General features: G+C 42.2%; 1 long non-coding RNA gene across 1 annotated transcript in view; it reads right to left on the reverse strand.

Moving 5' to 3' along the window:
• Positions 1 to 7,435: 7,435 nt before the first annotated feature.
• The window catches only part of LOC137517573 (uncharacterized), an 82,515-nt gene continuing 77,803 nt past the window's right edge, over positions 7,436 to 12,147 (reverse strand). Inside the window, exon 3 of the long non-coding RNA XR_011020574.1 lies at positions 7,436 to 7,540. This is a non-coding gene — a long non-coding RNA (uncharacterized lncRNA). The remainder of the gene's footprint in view (positions 7,541 to 12,147) is intronic.

Consider the following 12,147-nt stretch of genomic DNA (forward strand, 5'->3'; position numbering starts at 1 on the left):
TCTCAGCGGGGAACGAGCTGCCTGCATGCGTCTATGCGTGCGCAACCGCCGCAACACTGCTGGACGAAAATATTTGTCCATATTACCTTTGAGTGGCGATTTTTGGACAGATATATTCGTCCAGATTGTCTCAAGTGCTTAAACAACACCATAGTATTGGTTAATACATCATAGTGTTTGATTTATTAACTTGACTTGACTTTGATAATTCTTAACTTCATTCTTGACAATCAAGTAAAGAAAATTTACTAATAAACATAATGTATTATGTATAATGTATTAGCTTGAAAAAGTTTGTATTGGATACTAGGGATGAACCATTTTAAAGCCAACTCAACCAGCCTCAATACTAACATATGGATTTCACCAACAATCTGGAAATTCAACAACGAACCTCAAAAATACTTTCATAATATAACAATTTATTTTTACATTCTGAGGTTAAAACCCTAAAATTGCTACATTTCATAAAGTTTATTACTGATGATATGATGCTCCTCATTGATTGGGTCTGTGATCGAGCCATCCAAAGTTTGACCAGTATTAGAAAAATAATTACCAACAAATACTATCGAGAGCTTCAACTTAAACTCGTTTATGGTGCAAATATAGTTCCTGGAGCACACCTTAATTCATACAGCTGTGGGAAATGTAATGCCTTGAATCCAAACATATTACACTATTTCTGGTCTTGCCCTGTAATCCGGTAATTCTTGAAGGACATTTTATCACTCTGTCTTGCATTTACACACACCAGTTAGCCATCACTATAAAATAAATAACACTCTTCTTTACTCTATCCAGAATACTCTAACAGATGTCCAATCAACAAATTAGATTGTATACCTATCAAACCTTAATCATTAACAATTAAACAATTAACAATTAACCATTTAACAATCTTAGCTGCTAAAAAAGCTATCCTAACACATTGGGGTAAACCTACGCCCCCAACTCTCAATAAACCCTCTTAAAGGACAACTGAAGTGAGAAGAATATGGAGGCTGCCATATTTATTTTGTTTTAAGCCGCATCTACACGAGTAGATGCGGCCGCGATGCTCCTTATCAATCGAGCCGCTGATGCGGCTCGATTGATAAGATCCGACAGGACGGATCTCCGCTCCGCCGATTCCCTGCTCGCTCCCCTCGAGGGGACAATGGCAGGGAATCGAGCGGAAGATAAGCGGCGCCGGCGGGGACGAGCGGGCACGAGCGGGGAATCGAATGCGGCGCACGCGCGGCGAGTGGGGACGCGGCGGGCACGCGGAAGAGGCGATCCAGCGGCTAATCGAGCCGCCGGATCACTGCAACATCACATAGTGTAGACGGGGCTTTAAACAGTACCTGGTGCCTGGCAGCCCTGCTGATCTATTAGGCTGAATCAGTGTCTGAATAACACCAGAAACAAGCCACAGCTAATCTTGTCAGATCTGACAATAATATCACAAACACCTAATCTGCTGCATGCTTGTTCAGGGTCTATGGCTAAAGGAATTAACGGCAACTGGTATTGCTTATAAGGAAATAAATATGACAGCCTTCATATCCTTCTTACTTCAGTTGTCCTTTAACATTACATCAATTCATACTACTACATGAACTGTATTCCCTTATTCAGAATAGTACATACCATAAACAATTTTGGAACATGTGGTCACCATTTCTTAAAATGTTTTGCTCCAACTTGCAGCTTAATATCTTCCTGCAGCAGCAAAGTAGCCTTATTGACCTTCCCTAAATTGTTTAATCACTCTTATCCAAGGCCACAACCTCAGATTGTTTTAATCGATACATTCATAATAGTGACAAGACAAGACAAATAACATTTATATCACGCTTTTCTCCTGGCGGACTCAAAGCGCCAGAGCAGTAGCCACTAGGTCGCGCTCTATAGGCAGTAGCAGTGTTAGGGAGACTTGCCTAAGGTCTCCTACTACTACTAGTACTGGCTTAGTGAACAGGCAGAGCCGAGATTCGAACCCTGGTCTCCTGCGTCAGAGTCAGAGCCCTTAACCATTACACCATCCAGCCACCGCCAGTGGTATCCCCCTCACCTAAACGTTTTAGTCATTGTTTTATTACTATTTTATCCCCCCAAGTATGTTTTATTATTTATTTTAGTTTTTATTTAATTGTTTTAAATTACTTAAGTCTATCCTTTTACATTACCCAGTTCCGCCAACTTTAGTTGTTATATGGTCTGTACAGCTACTTAATTCTACACTGATACAAAAATCTCCAGGCTTTAGGAGATATGATCTTGTACTACCGTCCATCCTTTGAACAACATCCACGTTCCATTGTTCCGATAGTTGCATAATTGTCTGTAGTATCTTCCTTACATGTTTGTAATAGAAAACCAGAAAACCAGTTTAATTGCTCTAAAGTATTATATGTATTGCTATTCTTTTAAACTTGTATCTCCATGACTTAACCCCCTTGCCGTTCCAATTCTGACGGCAAAGGGGGTGGCGCAGCACTTTAAAAATTTTTTTTTTTTAATCATGTAGCAAGCCCAGGGCTAGCTACATGATAGCCGCTGACAAGCGGCATCCCCCCACCCACTCCGATCGCCTCCGGCGATCAGAGTAAGCAGGAATTCCCGTTCAGAACGGGATTTCCTGCAGGGCTTCCCCCGTTGCCATGGCGACGAGGCGGGATGACGTCACCGACGTCATGGACGTCGGGACGTCAGAGAGAATCCCGATCCACCCCTAAGCGCTGCCTGGCACTGGTTGGCCAGGCTGCGCAAGGGGCCGGAGGGGGGGGGGGCGGTGCGGCGGGTTGCGGCGAATCAGCGGCGAGCGGCGGCGATCGGGATATGCACGCAGCTAGCAAAGTGCTAGCTGCGTGCAGTTAAAAAAAATTGTGAAAATCGGCCCAGCAGGGCCGGAGAAATCTTTCTGCGCAGGTTACCCCGAGCTGAGCATGGGATAACCGGCAAGAAGGTTAAATAGGTAATACCTCTACCTCACGAGCACTATAATGCATAGTTTTTGGATGAATGCCTGGGTTTTCAGGAACATGACGAATTGAATTGATTCACAGGAATTATGATTTAGCATCCTGCAGTGATACATTATGGGAGTAAATAACTTGTGAGTATAAATTATATCCCTTTTGCTAGAGATTAGAAAATATGTGCCCGTCTGGCATAGCACAGGTTGCACTAAGGCTATGAGAGTGGAAGGGAGCTGAAAGAATGCAAGTATTGTTTGTGGAGGTTGTGGGAGGTCTGCAGTGAACTGACAATGACCCATATGCAATTCACCTCCTGAGTTTTCTCCCAGGTGTTATTTTCTCCCTTGTCAATAAAATGCCCTTAATTTTGAGAGTACCCTTTTAACCTACTTTGTAATACTTTTTCAATTACAAAGTGTTGAAAACTTACTTTAAAGAGAATATTAAAAATTATCTCCTAGCACAGGAGAAAAAGTTAATTGCATATGGGCCAATATATTAGAATTATTTTGGAAAAATCAATATAGCAGTTGTTAGTGGAACAAGGAAGCAGTATGTAATCATGGTGTGCCTTGCAAGAGAGTGATCAGAATAATGGCATGGTCATATTTAACACACACAGTTTTGGTTTTCTCCGTATTCACCACATGGTTAGGTGCTAGAGGGTGGAACAATAAACTTCATGTAATGCAGGAAACGTGCTGTGGCAATGCAGGTTGCATGCCTTGTCTCTAAATATTGTAAGTGTAGAACGAAAAAGGGGAGGCATAAACAGTAAGGATGAAATGTGGTGGAAAAAAACCATGGCACCATTAAAAGGGGCTACAAAAAAACAAAACATTGCACCAACAAGTGTAACCAATGTGCAAATACCTTACCAGAGTGAAGGTCATGTCTAGGAGAACTCATGGAGAAATATGTGATTTATTTTAATCAGCGGATAGATTTACAAAGCTCTGATTTGCTGTGATCACATCCCGATCATGACTCAGAGCATCAAAGACTTGCACATTTATGAACTGATCAAACTGATCACGTTTCTCCAGGAGTTCTCCTAGACATGACCAACAAAAGACACCAACCCCATTAAACATCTGTCTATGGCTTAGACTTAAAATAAATGTAGCGTATCACCATTTTCACTACAAATACCTTCACACCCTCTCCCTCCCCAAACCACGCTCAGATTCTTATAGCCCCCTTCCCCAGTTATTGGCATAACATAACCTGCACTGTATCCACTGGGCACATATTTGCTCCTATGCATTTGAAAATGAAATGCTCAAACAGGGCTTTAATACGAATTAGTGACATCTTGGGCCTAAAACTAAACACAGATAATATTGAAATTCTGTTTTGCAATCTTTTGGATAATGAAAGCATTGAGCTGGCGAAACCATTCACCTTCCAGCATCATAAAAAATTCATTAAGTACATATGAATGAAAACTACCAATAATTTGAATTCACTGTTCAGCGTTAATTACCCGTCCCTAATCTTCCAACTAATGCAAGAACTTAAAACCTTAGTTCAGTCTCCCATTTTATAACGCTTATGCTAGTAAATTTACATCAATTAGCAGTGCTCAGTGTTTTCTGCATTGTCTGTACTGGCAGTAAATATATTAAATGTATCTGGTTGGCTACATTTTGTAGCTTCTCCTCCTGTTGATCACAGTAACCAAGCAGCTTGTGGTTACCCAAAACCACAAGGAAGGTATAGGGAAATTAAAGAGACTGAAAAGCCCTCCTACTAAAAAGCAATGCTAAGTGTGGTTTTCCTTCTTAAAACAGAAGGAAATTGTGATAATTCAGCTTAAAGTGAACATCTGTGGTTACCCATAATGCACTGCTACTGAATATGCAAATTATCTCTTTAAGCCTCAGAAGCCAAGCTTGCATCTAGAACTGCTGGTGACTAGCAAGCCTATAGCTTTAAATTTTACAGAGCCATACCAGCCCCACATTTAGACCGCCTGTTACGGACTTTTGGTCCTCTTCAGTGCATGGCAGGGATTGCTATGGCTCTATGGGATAGGGCTTGTACCAGTACAACACAGTAACCAAGCAGCTCGAGGTGACCCAAAACCACATGAAAGGTATAGGGGACTTAAAGAGACTGATACGAAAGTACATTATTGCTGGACAGAAGGTCCTCCTCCATCCCATCATCACCCGCAAATAAAAGTAGTCAGAGAGAAGCTGGGAGGAGGCAGCAGCTAGTTTGTTGCTGTCAGCACAGATCACCTGACTTCACCCACCTTCTCCCTTTGCCAAAAGATTCACTGTATAGCTACAACAGTCTTGTAATGATATGAACCAGCAGTGCTGGCCACAAAGAGTTAACATTTGTGTTATGCTTCAGGGTTTTTTTGTGATTCTGTGATTACCACCTTTACAGCAGACACTGGATAGCTATATAGATCCCGATGTTCTACTCTTGCATTCAAGTAGATGTCAAAATGCATTGGGGAATAAAAAACAAAAGGGAAAATCTTATGGCAAGTATTGTCTCACCAACACAACCTCCACACACATTGAATGAGGTGGAAGAATCCAGAACATCCACACACTCAGTGAACCAAGTCCAATGTTTTATTAAAGTATAGTGGCACAGTTCCATTCCATAAACCAACGATTAGTTTCAGGGCCCCGTGTGGTCCCCTTTGTCAAGGTAAAATACACAGAATGGTGAGGTGCCTATCACCCAAGAGTAGGAGAGAGCAGAGCCCCCTCACTTCCCTGCTTACCCGCAGGCTTCTTGCATCTCAGCACATAACAACCTTACTCAAATCCGGTACACTCAACATAGGGTAATAAATTCTTTTAACCTGCCTGGCGTTCTATTGAGATCGCCAGGCTGGCGACCGGACGTTTTTTTTTTATTAAAAAAAAACCTATTTCATGCAGCCAACTGAAAGTTGGCTGCATGAAAGCCCACTAGAGGGCGCTCCTAATCCATACTTCTGATCGCCTCCGGCGATCAAAAGTAACAAGAAGGGCCGCGATGAGCGGCCTTCTTGTTTTGCTTTCCTCGTCGTCATGGCGACGAGCGGAGTGACATCATGGACTGACGGAGTGACGTCATGGACGTCAGCCGCCTCCGATCCAGCCCTTAGCGCTGGCCGGAACTGTTTGGTCCAGCTGTGCTGGGCTCGGGCGGCTGGGGGGGGCCCTCTTTCGCCGCTACACGCGGCGCATCGCCGCGCTGCGATGGCGATCAGGTAGCACACGCGGCTGGCAAAGTGTCGGCTGCGTGTGCTCCTTTTTATTTCGGCTAAATCGGCCCAGCAGGGCCTGAGCGGCACCCTCCGCCGTCTCTGGACGAGCTCAGCTCGTCCAGAACGCTCAGCAGGTTAATATGGCAACATAGCCCCAATAAAAATAACATACACAGTAAAGACTTGGAGTATTGCAGAAAGCGGTATCTTATGTAACTGGATCCCGCTCCACTCCTCTTGGCAATGGTCCATCCAGGAAATAAAGTTAAAAGAATAGCGTGTGTCTCCCAAAGTTCCGATTTACGGGTTTCATCACTACGTCGTGACTCATCAGGGGCTGTCCCTGATCAGTCACAACTAGTAGCCTGTGAGTGAGTGGGGAACAGGGGGGGGGGGGAGTGCTCTGTTCTCACCTATTCTTGGTCAATCTTTAAGTGCGAGAAAAAAGACACAGGGACACCGGGAGCCCAATATCGTGCAGTACCGTCTGGTTAGGTTAGATGAATTTCTGAAATAGTGTGAATATAATCACAAGTGTGGGTTGCACATCAGGCAACCACTGGTAAACGCATGTGAGGAAGTGCCGTCCTCACTCTGCCTTTTCCTCAAAGTTGGTGTAATGGTCGCGGCTCCAAAATAAAAAAGTCTTTAGCTCAATTGAGTATGCAAGACTAAGTGGACTCCTCTAAGGGAGGCCACTATAAATACTAGGTAAAGGTTGGAGGTGCCCAAGGTGTGATCTCACTATGTATAGGTAAGAGCTTCTTACCTTATTCTGGTCAACATTCAAAGATTGCGAATTCTTGTTAAAAATAGACAGATTTTAATATGCACATTTTACAGCCAGGCAGAAGAGAACAACTGAATAATGGCAGTGACATAATGGGCAAACAAGTTATGGGATCCCTCTTTTTAACAACTTTAAGTTTGGCGGTGGGAAGTAGGATGAGGTTCTGGTATCGGAACAACACTTAATCACCTCTACATTGCTAGACATTGGAACTGAAAGCCACAACATATTTTTTAAAAAACATTTAACATATTTTACAGACAGTAAGGTTAAATGTCCATGGAAAGCATGTTCTAGCTGCTGTCACTGTGGTAAAAACAACAACAAAAAATAAAAGTGAAAATTATATATTAGACATAGAAGGATTAATAAGGGATTTCATTTTGCAACAATGTTGTCATAGATAATTGAATACAAGGCTATCAAATGTTGCCTGCTGCAGCCAGTCAGTGCTCACCTTAATTTATCATGCAGCACATTCAATATTGTAGACATACTGCAGTGTACTGGCCTAGATTGTTGTGTTTTTCTGTATTTAATCCTGCTTAGATTTCCAGTCATTGCAATCTGTAAGTAAAGCACAGAAATAGTAATTAACTCAATTAAATACTCATTAACATTAATTAATCCTTAAGACTGTCTTTGAAAAGTGGGTAATCTGTTTTCACGGGAACATTTTTTCAGCTGACAATGTATCTGTTCATAACAACTCACACATTGGAAAACAGCAAGATTTTAACCAAATCATATTTCCTTGATTCTACATTTTGATGTTCCTGAAAAGGTAGTTTAACCACTTGAGGACCCACCCTTTACCCCCCCTTAAGGACCAGCGCTGTTTTAGGTGATCTGTGCTGGGTGGGCTGTGCAGCCCCCAGCACAGATCAGGGTGCAGGCAGAGCGACCAGATCGCCCCCTTTTTTCCCCACTAGGGGGATGATGTGCTGGGGGGGTCTGATCGCTCCTGCCTGATGGGTGTTGCGGGGGGGGCACCTCAAAGCCCCCCTCCGCGGCGACATTCTCCCCCTCCCTATCCTATCTGTCTCCTCTGGGGATCGGGGCTGCACAGGACGCTATCCGTCCTGTGCAGCCAGTGACAGGCTGTCCCCTGTCACATGGCGGCGATCCCCGGCCGCTGATTGGCCGGGGATCGCCGATCTGCCTTACGGCGCTGCTGCGCAGCAGCGCCGTACAATGTAAACAAAGCGGATTATTTCCGCTTGTGTTTACATTTAGCCTGCGAGCCGCCATCGGCGGCCCGCAGGCTATTCACGGAGCCCCCCGCCGTGAATTGACAGGAAGCAGCCGCTGGCGCGAGCGGCTGCTTCCTGATTAATCAGCCTGCAGCTGGCGACGCAGTACTGCGTCGCTGGTCCTGCAGCTGCCACTTTGCCGACGCGCGGTATGAGTGCGCGGTCGGCAAGTGGTTAAAGAAACAAATAGAGTTAGTTGTGGCGCTTCGCCTAAAACTATGGCTGCAAGAAGAAATTATGAGATTGCTCTGTCCCCACCGATTGAACAAATTGGATAGATATTTCTCTGCGCCTGCTATTATATTAAATTGTCACTAGTAAAAGTAAGCACTTTTATTAAAAACACCAATAAACACTGTATATTGTAAAAAACAAGAAAACAAAAAATAAAAAATCAATAAAATATCCGAATAGTAATGTTGCTGAATATAATTATATTCAGCAACATTACTATTCGGATATTTTATTGATTTTTTATTAACAGATACTTACAACCGGAAGATTTTGAAAGCCTCTGGATCCTCCCTTGTCCTCCTCCAGACCAACGCCTCTGCCCAGGACCCTCTTGAAGTTTGCGTCCTCACTCCCCCTTGTGCACAAACGTGACCATGGTGCATCGACATGGGTATGTCCATAAGTGGCTCCATGCTACTGCGTAGGCATGGCCGTACTGGCAGTACCCAGCAGGAAGCGCACCCATGATAACATATCCAACAAGATCTAATCAGATATTTTCTGGGGGTCCACACTCGGCAACGGTTGAAGGAGGACATGGGAAGCCTCTGAAAGATCTCTCTTCATAGGTATCTATTATTTAGATTACGATCACAATCCACCTTGGGTACACTTAAAGTAAATAATAACACTAGCTGTAATAGTTTGCAGCCATATGTGTCTTTTGTTTTCCAAAACAGCCCCTGGTTTGGTATGCTGCTTGTTTGGTTCAGCGGTTTTCAGCAAGTATTTAGGAATTATTGGAAGACAGGAACATCAAAGTGTAGGTCATAAAGCATCAGGAGAATGGCCAATGCATGGAGGACTGTAAAGACATTATGTGGCCTCTTCAGGTAAGCATTCACACATGGTGTAGTAAGTAAACTCTGCAATAGTGACGCTCTCTGGCATATGAATTGCAACATTGTGCCTAAACTAGTGTCCACTTCATGGTTGTTGACTCACTTGAGATTTTCTCCTATGCCAATGATCTGTTGTATCAACTGAAAAGTTGTAGTTTACAATATTTGTTCTGTGTTGAAAACTTCAGCAAAGAGGAACTGCACATTGCGATCTCTCAGCTTCATCCTGCATAATTGGCTAAACAAAGGGCAAGCAATTGTGGAAAGACAAAAGTTTGGGCTATTGCAATGTTGGTACCATGCCTTTCCTTGTCACAGATGCAACCTTAAGTTATGCGTAGAAAACAATAAAACAAAATATCTTTATATACAGTATATGACCCAATTATTTTCCATCAGGCTCATGCCTAGTATTATTATTAGGGCCAGTTGGCATCTTCCAATTCCTCTGTCTTTTATATCATCTTTTCTCTACCACATCCACATGTTCTAGTTAGGAGGGCACACACTCCTCTACTCTCCTCCTCTCTGTGATATGTGTCTCAGAACACCCCTACTGTGCTGAACCAAGAGGTCACTCCAACACACATATGGCACAATTTCCTAGCAGCCGAAGAAAGGGCAGGAAACTGCCAGGAGGGAGGTGTGGCTATCCAACAACAACTGGGTTTTTTGCACAACATTTTTTAAAACATAGTTTGAAAATTACTACTTCTGCTGTGCATGCCAATATACATGCTGTGCATGTATATTATTTTTATGTCAGGCTTGCTTTAATTAAAACAATCATCTGTGTCCTGTATTATTTCTGGCAATTAAGGACTGGTGTTGGATAGCTCAGTTGTAGGAGTTACATAATTATTTATATAAGGCCAGTTATTTAGTTTTTTTTTTCAGTAAAGCAAGGTAAAGCTGTAATGTAAAATACAGAGTGCAGTAATCCATAGGGACCAATCAGTTTTCTATTACTAAAGACAGCGTGCTGTGTAGTTTTTTGATTATTTGACTTTTTTCATGTAGAAAAAGCCTGGCACGGTAGTAGTTTATATAAGTAAAATGCTGTGTATGACAGCTAGTTTTAAATACTGCTCTTATGCAGCTAAGGCTGTTGTATGGAGAAATTTACATCAGAATACGAGCCATAGTCATTTAACGCTGTGAGTTTTGCCTGCTTTTAACATTTCTATAACATAGTATATTCTTTTTCTAAGAGGATGAGAACCGTCTTGTCACTGAAAGACTGATTTAACTAATAAGTAATTGGAATACATTAGTGTAAAATGTTAGTATTTTGCCATGTTTAAAATATTTCCTGAATCCTCCAATAATTGTGTTATTGTACAGCCTTTTGTATCCTGGAACATCATTTCACTAATGGCTTCCAGCAGCTACATGATAGGGAAGTGTTTCTGTTATAAGGCTAATAATATTCACTGCTGGGTTGTCTCCAATGAGCATCATCAATTCATCTCTAGATATCTGCATTTTTTCAGCAGGTGCCTCCAGAAGACAATCTGCAATACAAGTGCAATGATGCATTACAATTCTGTTGTGCTTTTTCACTTCGTCTGCTTTTTCCCCTTTTGGAGTTGATGCACTAAACTACTAAATGTTGTATTACCAGATGAGTGTAATGTCGTCTCTGGATTACCTTTGGAATGTAGCACAATACACTAGTCTTACTTATGTTAATAAACATGAGATTTCAGTAGAAGTTGATTAAGAAGGTGCTATATCTTTTTCGTGGTTTTTATTACAGTTGCTTACAGCTAATTCTTTGAAGATGTAGAATCAGCACTGATAGAGTTAAAATAAAGCAGGGCAACAAAATGATACATAAAAATACTTTATTCAAATAAAAACATCAAAACTCATTCTAAACAATGAGGTTTCCAAACCCTTCTAATGAGTGATGCACAGGTAAAGAGAACATTATTAATATTCAGTGTTTATATAGCACCGACATCTTATGCAGCGCTGTACAGAGTTTATCATCTTGTCAATAACTGTCTCTCACAGGGGCTCACAATATTATCCCTACCATAGTCATATGTATATGTATGCGCTGCGTAATATGTTTGCGCTTTATAAATACAATAAATAAATAAGTAAATAAATAAATATGTATCGTGTAGTGTTTGTATCGTAGTGTAGAGCCAATTGTTTAGGGGAAGCCAATTGACTTATCTGTATTTTGGGATGTGGGAGGAAACCGGAGTGCATGGAGGAAACCCACACAGACACAAGGAGAACATACAAACTCTGTGCAGATAGTGCCCCAGCTGGGATCCGACCCGGGGACCTAATGCTGCAAGGCGAGAGAGCTAACCACCATGCCACTGTGCTGCCCATTTATCCAATGATGACAGGGAGCACAGTTCTGTAGTGGATAGCACTCTTGCTTTGCAGCACTGGGTCCAAGGTGCGAATCCGAACAGATAGGGTACGATAGGCACGGACTTTGTATGTTCTTCCTGTGTCTGCATGGGTTTCCTCCGGGTATGCTGGTCTCCTCCCACATCACAAAACATACAGATAAGTTAATTAGCTTCCCCTAAATTGGCCCTAGACTACAATAGGCATATGACTATGGTAGGGATTGAATTGTGAGCTCCTCTGATGGACAGTTTGTGACAAAACTACATATATGCTGCAAAGCGCTTGCGGAAGATGTTGGCACTATATAGATACTAAAAATAATAATAATGATGATGCCCACAAATAGTCATCTCTCCAAAGGTATTCTTCCAGGATCTTCAACACAGGTAATGAGTCTCTGGTAAATGCTTCTGCTTGTTGAACGATGGGCTGTAAAAAGTATTTGAACTTATTTAATGTTTTTTAT

This window comes from Hyperolius riggenbachi, chromosome 5, assembly GCF_040937935.1.
Source record: "Hyperolius riggenbachi isolate aHypRig1 chromosome 5, aHypRig1.pri, whole genome shotgun sequence".
Taxonomy (NCBI): domain Eukaryota; kingdom Metazoa; phylum Chordata; class Amphibia; order Anura; family Hyperoliidae; genus Hyperolius; species Hyperolius riggenbachi.